Source organism: Myodes glareolus, chromosome 21 (assembly GCF_982192425.1).
Source record: "Myodes glareolus chromosome 21, mMyoGla1.1, whole genome shotgun sequence".
Lineage (NCBI taxonomy): Eukaryota > Metazoa > Chordata > Mammalia > Rodentia > Cricetidae > Myodes > Myodes glareolus.
The window spans coordinates 28,021,204-28,040,925 of NC_142046.1; positions in this window are offsets into that span (position 1 = coordinate 28,021,204).

Consider the following 19,722-nt stretch of genomic DNA (forward strand, 5'->3'; position numbering starts at 1 on the left):
AGAGAAAGCCTGGGCTCCAGAACAGGGAAAGAGTGCATTCCCTAGGCCCCCTTTCTGCTTAGGTCCTCGTCTGCTCACAGCAGATGAAGACAGATCTTTCTTACTGGACCCACGAATTCAAATGCCAGTCTCATCTCATCCAGAAACACCCTACTGATATGCCCCCAAACAATGCTTTATCACCCCAGGTATGCTTCAAATTGGGCAGTTGATATCGAAAAATAACTTAGTCGTCGGTCCATCCTCCAAACGTGCTGGGAAGTTCCCCATCCTTATAGTGCTTACCTTAGGATCCACTACAGTGCGCTCACGCTAGGTTTGAGGTTTATGGTACAAACCATTTGCATCCCAGCTGTGGCTTCATCTATTTGATCTTTTATTTAGAGAGGGGTGTTAGAACATTTCCTCAAATTGTAGACAATTTTCTCTTTTAATCCAGTCAATTTAGCTTCACGTGTGTGGAAAATTTGGTGTTTGGTATCAACAAGTTCAGCATTGTTACATTTTCTAGGAGAATGATTGCTCTTTCTCATTAGGGAGTTGCTGCCATTTTTCTTAATATTCTTTCAGTAGTTGATTTTGCTTGAAGTTGTATTTTTATGCAGCAAACCCAACTTTCCTTGTTCAGTTCCTGTTTGCCTACTGATTGTTTTCTTCGACTTTTACTTCCAAATTTTATATACCCTCAAAATTTGCATGTGTTTCCAGTAAGCATAATTTATCTAATTATGCAACATTCACTGTCAGTCGGCTGTATGCTCACCTTTAATTGTTTGTATTATTATATATCTGGACCCATCTCCAGCATTGTAGTTTGTGTTTTTGCCACACTTTCTGATTTCCTCCTTTCTTGTTTTCTGTGTGTGTGTGTGGGGGGGGATTGTGGAGGTTGGGTGTAGGAGTCAGTCTGTGGACACACGTGTGGAGGATAAAAGTTAAACACAGGTGACTTCCTACATTACTCTCCATCTTCGTTTTTTGAAACTGGATCTCTCATCAAACCTAGAGCTAGCTCACTGACTAAAGCAGCCAGCCAGTGAGCCCCTTCAGGTCTCTCTCCTTTCTCCACCTCCTCGGATTGGGATTGTAGCCAGGCACTGCCTTACTCAGCTTTTAACAAGCACAGGAGGGTTCATGCGTGTGCAGCAAGCAGTTCACTCACGGAACTCTATCCCCAGACCTATTCTATTTCGTGTTTGGGCCTGTGGGGGTGTGCAAGTGGAGGCCAGAGGTTGATATCGGGTGTCCTCCAGTATTGCTCTCCGCCATTATTTATTTTTATTATATATTTGTTGATAATTTCTTGTATGAATACAATATATTTAGATCATATCCATCCCCCATAGCCCCTCCAACTCCAGAACACACACACACACGTATGTACGTGTGTACATACATACACACACACACACACACGCATGCGTATGCACATGCACCTGTGTGCACAGAAACCCCCTCTCAATGTCTTGTCATTTTTTTCTACAGCCCACAGAATCTATCTGGTGCTGTCCATCTGCACGGGCGTAGGGCCACCCACTGCATGGCTGATTACTAAGGGCCACACTGCCGAAGACAATGGACCGTTACAGTAGCCTCAGCAGCACATCTGTTTGGTCATTTCTGGGCATTTGGGCTCCCACATGAAAGTTGAAAGTATCTGGGTTTTGTTCTATGCTTCGACCTTAGCTCTGAGAAGAAACCCAGACTTCTAAGTGTGGCAGTTTGAATGAGCATAGCCTCCATTGTAGCATGACTAATAAAAACCCAGACCCAGAAACTGGGGTTCAACCTGAAGGTCAGAGAAACAAAACAACCAGCCACTGGCTCTTACCTCTACCTCAGTCTGAAATGCGATCCTGCCTCCAGGAATCTCAGAATGAGACTGAGAGCTGTCTCCTCCCGTCTTATATTCCTCTCTAGGGCGGGGATTAGGGGTGTGTACTACTACCGACTACTTCCTACGGTAAACTAGTGTAGTTACTGGGAGTAAATCGTGTGTCACGACTACCTGGTCTGTAAGCCAGTGGGGCTGTTTTACTCTCTGAACTTCAGGCAAGCTTTATTTAAATGCAAATGAAATATCACTGCACCCCATAGACACATATATTTTAATTTTGATTTTTTATTTTAATTCATAGTCCCCAGTTGGTGAGCTGTTTGGGTAGGATTAGTAGGTAAGGCCTTGGTGGAGAAGGTGTGTCACTGGGGGAGGGCTTTGAGGTTTCAAAACCCCACACCATTTCTAGCGTCTCTCATTCTCTCTCTTCTTTGTGGTTGTTGTCTAAGGATGTGAGCTCTCAGCCACCGCTCCAGTGTCAAGACTGCCTGCTAGGAATGTTCCCTGCCATGACTGTCACGGACTCTAACCCTTTCAAAGTGTAAGTCACAAATAAACTCCTTCTTCTAGAAACTACTCGAAACACGATGTCTCATAAGCGCAATAGGAAGGGCAACAGGCTACCTAAAACGAGATGAAGAGGCTTATTATCACCTTAATGAGAGAATGGACTTTTCTTTCCAGAAGACTCCAGGGCTTGCAGAGCCCAGCGGCATTGGCCTGCCTGCGTTTATGAGTTAGGACTCAGAAACATGTAAATTTCACTTTAGTTTTTTAGTTATTAATTTTTAATGTTTTGGACACTGGCCAAAGGTTAAGACTTTTCTCCTGGTCACTCTACTCCGGGCTTTGTCACCTTTTCTCTGATGGTTTCATCTCCTTTCATCACGTGGTTGCTGCCTGTCCAACCTTCATCGCCAACACTCTGGCTCTGAATTTCCATCCTCCTAGCAGCTGCTGAGATTTGTAGCATGCTCTGGAGTTTTCTGGTGGTTTCCCGTAAACTCTAATAAAATTATCTTTGAGCTTCCTTTTGAGTCTGTTTCTAAATTCCTTTATTAACCAGACTAAAACCCCCAAAGGGCACAGTTTTCCTCAGTGCCTTAGCCTGTATTCTATTGTTGTGAAGAGACACCATGACCATGGCAGCTCTTATAAAAGAAAACGTTTAGCCGGGGCTTGCTTAGTTAAAGTTTCAGAGGTTTATTATCCTTATGGCAAGAAGCACGGGGACACAAAGGCAGACACAGTAGCTGAGAGTTCTACATCTAGATCTGGAGGTAGAAGGAAGAGAGAGACCCCGGGTTTGGCATAGGTTTCTGAAACCTCAAAGCCCACCCCCAGTGACACACTTCCAATAAGACCGCGCCTTCTAATCCTTTACAAATAGTGCCACTTTGAGGTGATCAAGCGTTTGAGTTTGTAAGACCATGGGGGGCCATTCTTATTTAAACCATCACACCCAGTAATTCTTTGTCAGCAACCATGACTCGCTCCATTTTGGGTGGGGTTCCGTGGACCCCTCCCCTATCCACACTGGAGTATTGAGGGTCTTAAACCTGTGTAGGTCTTGTGCAGGCAATGAGAGGTGTTCTGAGTTCATGAGTACAATGTACTGTATGTCTAGTAGACACTATTGCACGTCTTTCTGTCCCTTCATCCGTGATGGTCCCTGGGCATTGTGGGAGGTTGTGATACAGATGTCCCAACTGGTGTACACCATATATAATTTTTGTCAGGATACAGTTACTTTCTGTTAATATTTTGATTCAGGTTGTCTACAACATTCTATGAGTGCAAGTTTCTCATCATTTATATGGGAAGGAAAATTTGCAATTGATACAACTATTGAACGGCGTGGGCATAGGAAATGGAATACATATGCCTATAAAATGGTTGATTAATGACTCTCTTCTCTCAAAGTCTTGCCGATGATACTTTACACTATTTCATCTGTCCTGTTGTTTCTAAGAGGTCTGCCTTCATTAGGGATGTAGCTTAGTGGTAGAATACTTAGTTAGGATACACAGTCCTTACATTCAAAGTCTCCAGCTCTGAAATGATAATAATAATGTAATAGCAGTAGTAGTAATGTCTGCTGTCAATTTCATTATTATTCCTTCGAAACTAATCTGTTTTAATGTTATATTTCTCATTTCCTCTGCTGAATCCTAATGAAATTCATATTTTAGGAGCTATTTTATTTTTCCACTTTAGGTATATACACAAATATATACATATATACATATTTCTATCTCTGTGCATAAATTCATGAAGAAGTCATATCTGATTATATGTAATATGTACCATCTGCTACGTGTCTTTATAACCTCAGTTACATTGTTCGGTTGGCAATTCCTTTCTAAACTCTATTAATACGTACTTGAAAAAAAATCACTGACTATATTTAAATTTCAGGGTCATAATTTACTGTTCTCATTCTAAATGCTTCTTTTCCCAACTATCTGCATCTCACTTTCGTTCATAACCTTTTAATTGACTCTTCGTTAATTTCACATCTTGTACCCCAATCCCACTGATTTCCCAGTCCTTCCATGTCTGCCCTCCACCCTTGTAACTTCTCTCCCAAAAGAAGATAAAAAATAAAAAGTAAAAATTAAAAAAAAAAAAGCTTTTCATGGAAGTTGCAGGGTGTCACAGTGCATCACACAGTAATTCCTTTTGTCCAAGCAGCTTTACTTGCAAATATTCATTACAATGAGTCACTGACCTGGTTCAAGGCCTTTGGCTTCTGGCACACCATCCATACTGTACCCTCATGGAGACTCCTCTTGAATATCCTGCTGCTGCCCTGAGTCCTGGAGATCCTGCAGTTTTGGTTCTGTAGAATCAGCCCCTTCACACACTCCAACTGCTCACTGGTGGGGTAGGTGGATGCTGGAGTGGGCTAACTCCAAAGCCCTGCATCTGGGCCTGGGTGGCAGCTGAGTTGGTCAGCCTGCCAGCTCTCCCACACTCAGGCCACTGCGGTCAGCTCTCCTGCACTGTCCGGGTGAGGGGTGGGGTCAGCTCTTCTGCACTTTCTGGTGAGGGGTGGGGTCAGTTCTGATGTAATCACGTCATTGGGGCTAGCTCTGCATCTCACCTTTAATGATTTTTTTTTAAATTCTATTTTAGTTTCAATCTTTTTAGACACAGACATCATATACTGTCTGATAGTTGTATAATCTGAAATTCTTTGGCTCACGGTCGGTCTGCTGTTCTCTTTCTTATGTCTTTCCAGGTAAACTGTTTCCCTGCCTGTTTATAATTTTGAGTGGGGTATTCATCTTTCCAGGCATCATCTGCAGACACTACATGTGGCCTGGGGTGAGTTTTCATCCCACTCTGCTTTGCTCTCACTCTGAACCATCTGAACATGGAGTGTTTTGCATGCATGGAGCCATGCAGCCTCCATCCTGAACTTAGAAGAGGGACCTGTTCATGACCACAGATTCTTTGGGTGGATCATTTTCTACTGTGTACCAAGGTTTACATCACAGGTTCTCAACTTTCCTAATGCTGCAACCCTTTAATACATTGTGTCATGTTGTTGTGACCTCAATCATACAATTATTTTCATTGTTACTATAAAACTGTACTTTTGCTACTGGTATGAATTGTAATGTAAATATCTAATATGCAGGACATCCAACATACAACCCCTGTGAAAGAGTCACTCAACCCCCAAGGGTTGCAACCCACAGGTTGAGAAGCATAGTTCCACATAAACAAGTTTTCTCCTCCAACCCCTCCCTGGGCCTGTATAGAGGTTTCTCGTCTGTGGTTGTCACTGAAAGATAACTCAGGAAGTTCTACCTCAGTTACCTACTTTCCCCATAGAAATTCCAAGACCGTGTATTCTATCTCTGAGAACAAAAGGAAGTCCTTTCCATTTCTGAGACCATAACCAGCATGTAGCCCATTTTCTCAGGCAGTGTTAACAGACAGTTACAAGTGCTTCAACGTGTGAATGTTGGAAGCCACAGTTCAGCCCATCACACCGATAAAATGAACATCCCGGCACTCATTGCTTTTTCTCTCTCTAGATACAAATCTGTACTCAAGAACCTGACTGGGTCAATGGCAGTTTGAACCCTGCTCTTTTCTTTTGGCTGCTGGTGTGACTTGTTTAGTTAAGGGCTGGGTGTCAGCTTTGATGTCACTTCCCCAAAGAAGCACTGCCTGACTCTCAGGTTAGGTTATGATTCTGCATTTGGAGAGTTATGCGTGCTTTTATACCTCTTCCCATAATTCCAATAAACTGATTGATTTTGCAATTGCTAAAATTCTTTCATTCTACAATATTATGAGTTGTTAGATACACCAACTTCAGAAAACTTGGTGGGAGAGGTTCAAATATGACTCTATTACTCAGTTACTATAAGACTAATGTCACATGGAAAATACCACAACATTCAGTATCTTAAGAAAACAGGCATTTGTTTCTCTCCTTAGGGGCTGTAACTTAGCTGGCTAGAATTAATTTTTATTTGACTCAAATGCAGGTTGCATCTCTGAGATCTAGTCTAAGAAGTTGGGTTTAGGTCTACTTCATACATTTCTACTTCTCTACCAAGAACAGCAGCTACATAGGCCATATTGCCTCATGGTGGGGGCAGAAGTGGGAGAACACAGAGTGAGCTTTTGCTAAGGCGATATCTTATTAGATACTAGGTCACCTACTTCCCATTTTTTTTGGTAAGGTTCTGGTCAGACCTAACATTGATGTACCAGGGAGACATTACAGAGGACAGTAAGAAAAGCCACAATTATAGTGATTAATTACATACCACGGAGGAATTGACAACAACGGTCCAATCTCATGCCTACAAAAACCAAGTTCTAGTTTACTTATGATATATTCTCAATGGGTTTCCGCTACCAAAAGATGTATCTTCCGGCACGTTGTGAGAACCACCTAATGGTCAGAGCCTACAGCACTTTTCAGCCACCTTTGATCACCTACTATCATGCTTATCATTCCAGTGACCTGTATTTATGTAACCAGAGCTCATGAACACTAAGGAACAATTATGTAAAGAAGAATCTAGGGTTCTATCTGCATTCTCTGATTTGGAAGTTCAGACATTCCTCCGCTACAATGATTCTTATCATTGGAGATAAAAGCCTTTGTACAGAACTCAACAAGTAGTCTTTAACTGATCCTTGACATCTGAATTATAGTCCATAGTGTGTGAAGTGGGTGTGCAACCTCCCTAGCTTGTAAACTCTGCAATCTGTTTCTAATGTCTTTTAATTGTACTGTCTGGATGCAATGGCAATTCTTTTGAGTGTGTCTCAAGAACAAGCAAAACACAGGCTTATCTTTCCAGTGTGTATTTTCTCTTATTGTGGGGCCTACAAAGGACATTTAAATGTCAGCTCATCTCTTCTCCAGCCATGAATACTTGCCTTAATTATTGTAACTTGGTGGTATAGCTATATCCACCCCCCCCAGCTCTTTTTGTTTTTCTTTGCACATATAACTAGCTTTCATCTCAAAGCAGCCTTGGAGTGTCATCTTCAGGAAGACATTTAAAAGAATGCTAGCGATCTCAATGTAAGTTAAAATTCTATTCTATACGGTGGTAACAGTGTTAAGTAACAATCCTCAGAGACTTGCTTCACAATGTGCCCTATACCTAAGAGTTGGAATAGTCTTGAAGGGTCCTATTACTAGAATACAGTACTGGCATCCTCATCAGAATTCCACCTGCTCCTCTCCTACCTCAAGAATGAAGTGATGAGTGTTCTTTGGCTAGGGTTTGATGTGGATGCTAGTGATGAGAGTGCCCCTCTTCTGAGGCTGTACGGATCATATGAAAGATACAAGAGACCTCTTTCCTGGCACATGATTGCCTTAGAGAAGAGATCACTTCCAGAGGTATGTGTGTGTGTGTGTGTGTGTGTGTGTGTGTGTGTGTGTGTGTGTACGTACCAGAGGAAAGACTATAGGGTCAGCACTGTACCCTTATAAAGTCCAAGATCATATCCTAGAGCTTATCAACATAGAATGAGCCACATTTTATGTCTGACTAGTGTGACTTAACACCTGTCATTGACAATCGAATAGAGCTGTAGTATGCAGTAATAACCCACAGGACGGCATCGTGGTAAAGAACACACACAGCAGTGCATAGGCCAAACACAAATTTCAAAGAAACTCAACTTAGCCATTTTTTTTCCCCACAGAGCGCTGTGAAGGGCACCATCTCCATGGCTGCCCTCTCGCCCTCTTCCCCACCCCCGCTCAGTGGCTAGCACACGACAGCTGCTTCTGCTCCATTATATTTGTCTTCAAATTCCACTCTCCTATCACGATAACCTCCCCCTGCAATTTAATCTTTTGAACTTCTGTTCTCTCTCCCTTTCCTCCCAATATTCACTGCCTGTCTTTCCTTGCCTGGGCAAGATTCAGTGTCGAACATAAGAAGTGGAGGAACCCTACAGGGAGATGGGGAATCCTGGTATCAAACATGGAGGTGGGACACATTCATGTCAGCCTCATTCGCTTCCATGGCTTCGCCTTTAATGATGTTCTAAGTAGAAAGGTTGCCTTAGTTTGAGTTTATACAAATGCTCTTCGTATTTGGGCCTTTTCTTACTAATCCATGCCTTCCATTAAAACATGAAACACAGCCTAAATGAATTATGGATTGTTGAATAAATGAGTGAATGAATAGGGATTATATGAGCAGGTGTAAAGAAAGACATTAAACCTATGTGGGAAGTTATTATTAGATAAGTTTTTAATCATTAAACATTATGCAGGGTAGTGGTGGCGCACACCTTTCATTCCTGCACTTGAGAGGCAGAGGCAGGCGGATCTATGTGAGTTCGAGGCTAGTCTGGTCTATAGAGCAAGTTCCAGAACAGCTAGGACTACACTAAGAAACTCTGTCTCGAAAAAAACAAAGAAACACAAATTTTGATAACTAGAATGGCAAAAATACATTTTTAAGACTCAAGAATTTTTTGTTTATATTAATAACTAAAATGTAAAAAAATATAAAAATTTGAGAGCAAAAGTGAATGATATCTATATTCACCCAAAAATCTAAAGTTCAAATGATTCCAGTAGTAGTTACAACAAATACTATTTATTAATAATTTAAAAAAATTTTAATTTTGAGACAGGATCTTTCTATGTAGCCCTGGCTGTCCTGGAACCCTTTACCTAGACCAGGCTGGCCTCAAACGTCCAGAGCTCACCGTCTCTCTGCTTCCGGAGTGTTGGGATCAAAGGTATGTGCAGCTGCGCCGCGCTGTAACAAAATATGCTTTATCCAAAGTCTTTGCACATCGTAGAGGCCAAATATGACCAAAGCAGACATAAGTATTTGCTGTGTTGTGCTGCAGTAGGGCTGCTCACCTCAGTCATTTTTGCCTTATCTCGGTGAACATGTCTTAATTTTGTTTGTGATCCATCTATCTTATCCTTGTGCCTCGGATTCAGGTGTTTTCATTACTTTAAATTTTACATACTAATCCCAGTTTCCCCTCCTTCTCCTTATGTGCTCCCCCATCTTCCTCTCCTCCTTCCTCCCATCTGCTCCTTAGAGAGTGTAAGGCCTCCCGTAGGGAGTCAATGAATTCTGTCCCATCACTACCACCGCCCGTCTAGGCTGAGCAAGGTTTGTCTTCATAGCAAATGGGCTCCAAAAAAGTCAGATTATTCATTAGGGATTGCTCCTGATCCCATTGCCAGTGGCACCTCAAACTGCCCGAGCCCTCCACTGTCACCCGCTTTCAGGCGGGCTAGATGCGTCTTATGCAAATTTCCTGGTCTCTGTCCAAAGTCAGTGACTCCCACTAGTTCGGGCCATCTTTTTCTGTGGGTTTCCCTATCTTGTTCTTGATCCCTATGCTCATGTTAGCGTTTCTCCGTCTCTTAACAGTGATTTGTTTGTTTAGCAAGGTCTCACTACATAGCTCAGGCTAGCCTGTAGTAGAACTCTCTGTGTAGCCTTGGCTGGTCCTGAACTCGCAGTCTCCTCCCTCAGCTTTGGAGTGCTAGAACCGCCTCCTACCCCGCTGCTTCCAGTGTGCGTGTCCATGATGATCAGTTATGGGTGAGAATCCTCCTGGAAGATTTCTCACCAACTCTTCCCTTGATGGCAGAAAGATACAAGTAAGAAAATACCAGTTCTGTGTTTGAAAGAGATACTGTAGGGATGTGGTGGCCGGACTGCTGAGCCAGTCAGTGAGCAACCATAAGAGGCTTACTAAAGGGAATCGAACAAGTCAGGAGACAGATTGGGAAGACAGTTATTCTGTACCCAGATTTCTTACTATTGAAAAGAGTTGGTTTTCTCTACTGTGCAAGTTCATCGAACCAGTCTTGCTACATTTTTGCCTGTGAGAAAAACAAATCAAGGGGGCAGAGCAGGAGGCTTTGGATTGGTAGGCAGCCCAGGAGCAGTGGAAACTAGGAAGCTGTGATGGTGAGTCTTCATCACCAACTTGACAGGATCGAGAATCTCCCAGGAGACACACTCGGGAGCCAAGCTAAACACTGTGGGTAATGTACCCCTCTAGCAGAAAGAACCCGAAGGCATCTCTATCCCACAAGCAGAACTCGCTGTCGGGCATGTAAACTCAGTTCTAGCTACTGCTTTTCCATTCTCTGATCTTTTTCTTGTCTTCCCTCCCAGGTTTTCTCGTCTTCTCAAATTTCTATTCATTTCTGAGGCAAAGTAACTCTTCATGTTCTATTCAAAGGAGCTCTGGAAGTTGCTTGGGATTTCTAGTCTTTAAAACCCAAGAGTTGGGCTGGAGAAGATGGCATGTTTAGGAAGACGTGCTCTTGCAGAATATCCAGGTTTGATCCCTAGCACCAACCAAAACACGTGTAAGTCCAGGGATGCCCTCTTCCAACTTCCATGAGCACCAGGCACGCGCTTGGTGCTCAGACATATATGCCATGCAAATATGCATATATAGACATAAAATAAAAACATCAAACCCGAGAGTACCATCATAGACTTTGAATTTATTTTTGTTTTATATAGTATAATTTTTGACACACTTCTTAAGCAGAAAGGGGGTGGTTTAAACGCTTATTCTTCCTCGTGTCACTGAAAAAGCCAAAGGTCACGGTTTTCTTTGATTTCTCCTCCCAATTATCACCCTCCTGTAGCTGCAAAGTCATCACCTTCTACACACGATTCCAGGGAGTAGGGACTATGTAATCCTCAGTGAAAATGGGGAAGCGTATGACACACGGCAGAGCATCTAGACCCAGCTTTGTGACTTACATGCAGTGTAGTCTAGAGTTGCTTTCTGAAATCTGTGACTTATGATTTGCCTTTCCTATATCACAGGGTATTATAAAACCTAAATCTGTTGGTAGCTGCAAAAGTCCATCAAAATGCAAGGAGTGACACAAGTACAATAGAGTGCCTGCCTTACAGTGGATTCAGACAGGAGAAGGTCCGACAGAACATGCAAGAACCCAGCTTCTTAAAACCTGTGAAGGTATTCCCACAGAAAGCAAAGAACACAGGAGCAGATACTGGGGTACATCAGTCAGTGTGGGCAACTGCAGTCTCTAGCTGGAGAACCAGGATTTTATTTCAAGTTTTCTTTCTTTCTTTTTATTTTTAGAATTATATATATACAAGGCTACACTGAGAAACCCTGTCTCAAAAAACAAGTGTGTGTTTGTATGGATATATATATATACATACATGATGTGTATGCATACACACACACACACACACACACGCATGCACGCACGCACACACCCATAGGTGTGCGTGGGTGCATGAGGCAGCCAGAGGAGGGCATCAGATTCACTAGAGCTAGAGTTACCATAGGTGTGAGCTCCCACTCAATGTGGATGCTGGGGATTGAATGCAGGTCCTCTAAAAGGGCAGTTCTAACTTCTGAGCCATCTCTCCAGCTCCTCCTTGTATTTCTTTTGCCAAGTCAGATTTGATTTCTAAGGTTACTGAAGGTCTGAATGAAAATAAGTCTTACCCCATTTCGCTCTCCTTCAAGCAAAAAAGAGCAAACAGTTAATTACACTGTTATATCCAACCTTTTCCCTTTCCTAGAGTCCGTGTGGGCTTTCCCCTTAATGAGCTGTCACGTGAAATGGAATAGCATTTATTATTTACTATGCATTATTAAATTTATCTTCATTTTTAAAATGGGTGGTTTTGCTGTGTGTTTTATCCTTGTATCAATATGTCATCCATATAGCTATCTTTTATTGTTTGTTTAGTTGAAGCCCTCGATGTACTTTTGTTCAGGTCAGATATTCATAAAAAGCAAGATAGGACAAACCTTCAAGCACGCTTCAGAGTAATTAGAAGGAGCTAGTTGCTTGTATCTTTTTTTGTTTCTTTCTTTTACATTTTACCCAATTTAAATATGACATACATACATATGAGTATGTCATATTTAAATATATATATATATATATATATATATGCTCACTCAGTGCTACTTATATAGCTTTCTTTCAGGGCTCAGTAATAATATTTAAAGGATATACTTTAAAGTATTTATTTTACATGCGTGCATGTTTTGCCTGCATGCGTGTGTGTGCCACATGAGTATGTGGCACTTTGCAGAGGTTGGAAAGTGGCATTAGATCCCTAGGAAGCAGTGTGATGGATGGCTGGGAACTACCATGGGAGCGCTAGGAACTGAACGTGGAGCATCTACAAGAGCAGCAAGCGTTCTGTGCTCTAAACCACCAGGCCACCTATTCAGCTCCATCAAGATAAAATAACTGCAGCAATGGGTTATATATGCACAAGATGGGTCCTTACTAGGGCTCTACACTGGGTCTAAAGAGATCAAGACTTGGACACCTACCTGCTAATTTCAGTACCGATCATATCTGCTGCAGTTTATTAGTAGTAAATAAATGGGGTAGTGCTAAAGAATTGATTCATCTTATGGCCTCTTGCCCTTGTTTAGGAATTAACTGCTAGCCAAAGTATTCAGAAGGAAAGACACGTGCAAATAATTCATCTATTTAAAAATTATTGTTGTTTTCATAGGTATGGAAGGCAACATTATACAGCCGTATCCATCTCATGTTCTGGGGACTCGTTTCTAAGTTGCAAATGCTTCAAGAGGCTTTCTTTGCTGTCTCTCACAACGTGAGTATGGACACACAGTACAAGCTTACTAAAGAATGCTGAATTTGAAAACTGGCCCACGTACATCAAGAAGGCTCCCTTGGAAGCTTCCTTTAGTTGCTTAATACCTGAATGTAGCAATCCAGGCAGTGACGACACTCCTAATAATTAGGTCTTATCCAAGCAAAGCATCTAGAACCATCTTATTCTAATGCCATCTTGAATTGTCTTCCTCCACTTCCATTTTTATCCCTCACATCTTCCTGTCTGCCCCGCCCCCCACACTTGAACATTTTCTCAGAGGAGCCTTTTATTTCTAGAACATAAAGATTCAATCGATAAGAAAGGAAAATGGCTTTTTTAACATGTAAAATTTAAGTAGGAAACACAGTATATATAGGTCAGTTTGTTTTCTCAGATAAAGTATTCCCAGTGTTCTTAGCTATGTATAGCTACGTAATCTACTTTGGTGTAATTTTAGACTGAGCTTCCAAACTGAAATGTTCGAGGAAACAGATATTACTGAAGAGCAGAAGAACATCCTTTACAACACTGCTCTCACTGAGCGCTCGGTGAGACGGTCCAGCATCCAGAATGTGCCCAGTCGATGGGAGCTTGTTGTCATGTTTCTGCAGGAGCTATCTATAAGAACATTTCAGGACTCGGCCTCTTACACACTTTATCTTGTGACAATCAATAGCATCACAATCATCTTATCATCTGCTAAGAGATTTTTTTTTTTTAAATCATGTTCCCCAAGCCCTCTTCAGGACACCTGGCTTCATCTCTGAATCCCCCTTTGAGAGAGAGACAGAGACAGAGACAAAGACAGACCCATTGCTTTGGTCTTCACAACTACAGTTTGTCTGTAGCACAAGGCAGACAAACTATAGTTCTCTACTCTTTCTAGTTTGAACAGGGTTTTTAACTGAAATAAGTTGAGCTCGTAATTTACAAAAACAAAACAAAGAAGCCAACACCATCCAATCAACCAACCAGTCAGCCAGCCAGCCAGCCAGCCAACCAAGAACACCCTTGATCATGTATTCTAAGGAAGTGCACGTCCCTCTGTTACACGGTATGTAATTAGATATATCTGAAATAAAAGGTAAGTTAAATAAGAAGTTTCAGGGACAGGAAAACACCACTTTAAATTCAGGCAGTGTCAACCGACTAGCAAAGGGAGTTTCACAGGTGACTTCCCAGGGCTCATGTTCGCTAATTATTAGCTACCATCCCCTGCCACCCCTGCTAAGTCACTATCTCCTGGTAGAAAGACACAGCCAAGAGTTATTTTTATTTCATTTGTCCTTGGAGGTTTTTTTTTTTCTTTTTTAAATCAGCATCAAGAATGTGGACTGAGCCAAAGTTAGACTAATGCTGCTGCTAAGCAAAAGTGCCACGTTTAACAGCCCCCATTAATCGGGGCTGTCACATGACTCATCTGAGGGAGACAGAAGACAGTGATTTCTTTACAACTCACAGTTGGGTGCAACATGCTAAAAGTAATCCTGTAAATTACATTTTAAATCTTCAACATATTCTGAGCAGATAAAATAGTGGCATGATTGACCAAACTCCTTTTAAAAGTACACATATTACGATGCATCAGAGTTATAAACAGATGGTATTTGGCCTCCTTCCTATTCTCAACATTTGGAATTTCTAAACTATGTGAATTAAACAATAATATTTTATAAACATACAAGGGATTTTGCTCACTGCTTTGTTAACATAGAAATTATACAATGCTGACATTTATTTAAATTTTAAAAAGTAAACAACAGTGTGCATTGAAATAAAGCAAACTAAAATCAACAGAGAAACACGCTCTGTATGCTCCCCACCTACAGTGGCCCTGGCCTGTTGAAGGGAAGGCATAAATGGTTGAAGAACAAATTGTAGCTTAGCAGGCCTAATCCCTAGTCCTCCAAAGGCTCATTTAACACCTCTCTGTAAACAACGGATATTTATTCCATAATTGGCTATTTGACCATCGGTGTTCATTTACTATGTAACCTGCTATTATGGAGTTAAAAGAAGTTCCCCTTCATTGCCTTGACAGCTTTCATCGTAGTGAAAGTGTCTATCAGTTTTAAGCAGACACACACACACACACACACACACACACACACACACGAGAACTGGTTTGAAGCTTGTGCTCAGAAGGAGAAGCGCTGTCATGATATCAATATATGAACAGATATTTTCCTCTGGTGACATTATTACTAGAGAGAAAAGGAAATGTATCAGATCTTAGTGTCATTTCCTGAGACATTTTTCCAAATGGTAGCTTTAACCCTTTAGCTTGTTTGGAAGGGAGACACATCTGCTATTCTGATGTACAGAATAGAAGGTGATTAGTTTCCAAAAACTATCCTAAGATTTGCAAAGTTTGAGTGATGTTCATTGTTTAATGAACCAGCTATTTCCATCGGTTTCGTGATTCTGAAAGCCCCATCATCATCGTTTAGTCTCCTCTAAGTACGCGCACCAAGATTTCTTGGGCAGCTCTCTTGGGGCAGGCTCTTGTAGGCCACCCTCTTCCTGCCTCTTTGTGGTTGGCATAGAACACAGATTTTTCTCACATTTTAGCCAAGCCTTCTTATATCTCGAATCTATAATTTGAGAAACATTTCAAATAATCTGGGGCGGGGGGGAATCTCTAGTGATGTCAGAAATGGTCACAGGCCCTGTGGGTCAACTGGGTAGCAGCTGGTGCCCAGTCGCATTTTACTTTTGCATACACCCTTATGTTTGATGAAAAAGAAAGAGGGAGCTATACTATGTACCAGGTATAGACTATTTACAATGGAATGCATGCTACATGGGATGGGAAGGAAAAGGCCACCGTTGGCATCAGGGAATGGGAACCTTTTCCCTTCACGTGTGCCTTTAACCTGCACACTCAAGCATAGCACACTCAAAAGTAATATGATACATAGCACTTGTTTCAAAAAGCTTTTTAATCAATCAGAAGTCTCAAAATTCTAAACATAGTTTCTCTGTTTTCCCCAAACTTAGAGCAACTGAAGAACAAATCGATGGGCTGCTTCTAAAGACTCTCTGAACAAATAAACTGCTTTAAATACTCCATGTCCCCGTCCTCCTACACAACCCACGGAGGACAGGTAGGGAAACACAGTTTATAATTCCTAATATTCAGGCATGGTGTGAATCGTGGGGGGAAAAGCCGCAAACAAACAAACAAACAACAACAAAACCCCACAAAAACAAACCCAACAACACTCGTTCTGGGCATGTGATTTAAATCAGACTCTGACAACGCCAGAGTGGAGAGGGGTGTTTTAAACGATAGCCCAGAACCTTTGCAGCAGAATCCTCGCGCCCATCGCCCATCTCCACCGGGGACAGCGTAGGTCAAACTTTAAACAAGTGTGCGTGTGCGTGTAGAAAGCAGCGGTTGTTTGCCCATTGCATCTTCAGATTCACGCTCCCCAGCACAGTGCCACGGAGCAGGCAGGGACGCTGAAGCCGGAGTCGGAGGCGGAACGCCGGACGGCCGGGCTCGCGTCTCCACCGCGGCACCGCGGGCTCCAGCGGCTGCGGCGCCCCGCCGTGCGCTTGCAAGAGCAGCGGGACGCGGAAGCTCTCCGGTGCCCTGCTTTCCCTGAGCCAAGGTGCCTCTCGCCCTCGCCCTTTTGCGCCGAAACAAGCGCGTTGTCCAGGGCGGAAACCATCTGGTCCCCGGTGATGCCCTGCTACCGGCGACCCCAGGCCCGCACTTCAGAGCGGGGGACCGCGGCAGGGCTCGGTCGTCAGCACTCGCGGGCGGGGTGTCCCGCACCTCGGCCCGGAAAGTCCCAGACTGCAGCACCGGTTAGACCCCACCGTGGTTAGACTTGGAGCTAGGAGAAAGGGAGGGAGGACGGAGGTGGCAAGCCCGGGACAAGGGATCCTTAATTACAGATTAAAGACACACAAAACTGTATGCTACATTTTCCAAGTGTCAGCTGATGGTCGCGACAAAAGGAAACACTGAACACCAAGGGGGGGGGGCCTCCCCCATTTATAATGTGTGCAATGTAAAATGCATGAGGTAGAGACTATGGGTAGGTGGTGCCTGGGGCCAAATCGCAGCTGCACACTCATGGTGTAGGAGGACAGTTTGCTGATGCACCCAGAGGTCTGGGGAACCTCTTACAGAAAAGACTATAAATACTCCGCTCCAGCACACTTTGCTGCTTTAAAACTTCATCATTCATACGTTTTTAAGTTTTAAAATTTGGTGCTTAAAGTGTTGCAATTTATCTTCAGTAATAAATACCCTTGCAACACACACACACACACACACACACACACACACACACACACACACAGAGTTTTGCAATTCTGTATGTTTCATTTTATTGGCCTGGTATCACACCAGAAATAAAGGGGCAAAGCCATCAGACCGAAAATCCAGGGAACGTAGCTGCAAGCACCAGCGCACAAATTCTCCGTGGCTCCTTGGATCAAATGGCAGAAGGACACTCTTGTTCCTTTTTCTTTTAATTGATTACGATCCCCAAACAATCTCCACCCTGCCCCTGGGATTTAAGATAGAGGTCACTCTGCCACGTCCTGAGTTCTGTAGAGAAGGTAAATTGTGCAGACTCCGAGGCTCCCTGGTTTACCATGATTCAAACCTCTAGTCCTGCACCCCGATGGCCAATACTAAAATAGGGTAAACGACCTCTGAGATCATCCAGCACCGCTATCCTGTGTCCCCCCCTGGGTTTTCTGGCACTGCTGTATCAGTTCGGAAGGAGAGGGGTTGGTCAGCCTGCACGACAGCCACGCTGAAGGCAGCAAGGCCACAGGACTCCTTCGTCATTTTACTAACCTCTCCCCTCACAGGAGTAGCTCTCCGACTTTTCTATGGTATTTTGTCCCAACAATACCATCTTTCCCCATAGCGCTTTAGGAAAAAAAAAATTCCAAGTGCTTTTTCATGTGGTTCCAGTTAAGTGATTTGCCCACACCCCAAATCGTACCATTAGCATTCAAGATTAATAGCTGCATATCGGTAATTCTTAAATACCTTTTGATGCATAATTTCAATTTAAATGATCCTGACATTATTGGGCAGGCAAATGCCTGAACCAAGATGTATGTGGACTAGTTGCAGCCTGCAACTGGGGTAAAACGACAGTCCTGCAGCTGGGGTAAAACACAATCCGTTAAGTTTCTTTAACTCCCCACAAGGAGACGAGGGGGTTAACAAATGTCAAAGAAGCAAATCACACAAGGTTTTGTCCATTCCCCACTTTCTGGAACATCTTTAGGTGAATGTTACAGAACCTCTTGAGCATCCATTGCTGGGAGCTAACCTCACACTCTGCATGTTCTGGTTGTATCCCTCAGAAACATAAGTAAGGAAAAAGGAGCAAATCACGAGAGGGCCCTTCTTATAGCATCACCCTGCTGCCCTTGATTTAGGCCAGTTGTTAATTCTTACCACTCACTGAAGAGCAGGGCAGGACTCAGTTTATATTAACAAATGATGTTCACGAATAGGTTTCTAGATGCCAGAGTAAAGATTTCTTCAGTTTTTAATGGGTGGAGAAAGGAGAATGGCAATAAAACCGGCTTTTAAGTCACTCAGGATCCGTGGCTTCACACATCGATAGGGAATTTCTGTTTCTTTTTTGAATGTACTTCATATTTCTCTTTAACTTCTTGTATGAACTAAATACTTTGTTCTAAAACACTCACCTTTGCCCATAGCTTCAAACTCCATTCCTCTTTCCTAGTTTTGAGTGTATAACGGTCCTTGTTTATCCCCTCCACCCATTAAGAATTTCACAATAAATCCTTGTACCAAATAAATTAAAATCAGCAACTTCGGACACTCAGGGAAGAGGACATTAATCCACTTAGTGAGATACGCAGAACTCCCCCTCTCAATTTCAGCTCTTCTTAATGTAACGTTAGTAATTGCGGCTGGCTCCTTATACTTCCTCCCTCCCTCTCATTCTGAATCATACTGGCCTTGTTTAACCTTCATTTCCTCTTCTACCCCCACATTTCTCCACGTACTTTTCTCTGACCATGATTCCCGCTCTCTGCTGCCTGGACTGAAGGGAGGAAAACATGGAGCAAGGAACTTAGTACTTTCTGCTCAAACCTTGCTCTGCTTCCCCACCCCACTACTGACGCTCTCTAAGTTTTACGCATCCTCCGGCTGTATAGTTACTACTCGCATTTCCTAACTGATCACTAAGTTCTTCGGTCTTTTCAGAACTGCTCCATAATCCTGAAGCAACAGCTTTTTTCTTGGCATGCTCTTTGGAATGCCTTTCCTGGCAAGGGCAGGCATTTTGGTTTGACTGCGATTCTTAAGTTACAATTCAAAGCTAATTTGTTCAGTTAGGTTTCTGCTAGCATCGGCTCTGCCTCTCGCTGTTCAGCCTTCCATAGTGCTGCTTGGTAGGGGTGGGCTGTAAGAACAAGATGTAATAGACTTACATTGTACTTGATTATCAGTTTTCAAAAACAGCTGCATGCTTTGATATCTGTGTAAGGAAATATCAGAAGATAATATGCCATTGGTATTTATTACTCTATAATTAAGGATGTGTCAGTGTTTTCATTTAAAAAACCCTCTATTTTCAGAAATTCATATCTCAGGCAGAAATTTCCCTATGAATTAGAGTCTAATACCATATCAGAAGCAGCTTCTTTTAAAGTTACTCCTCCGTTCTTTTTCTTCCTGGGGAAATACGTCCCAGGATGTTGTTTCTGGGTTATCTACTGGGGTGAGAGGAAGCAGGCTCGGCACTG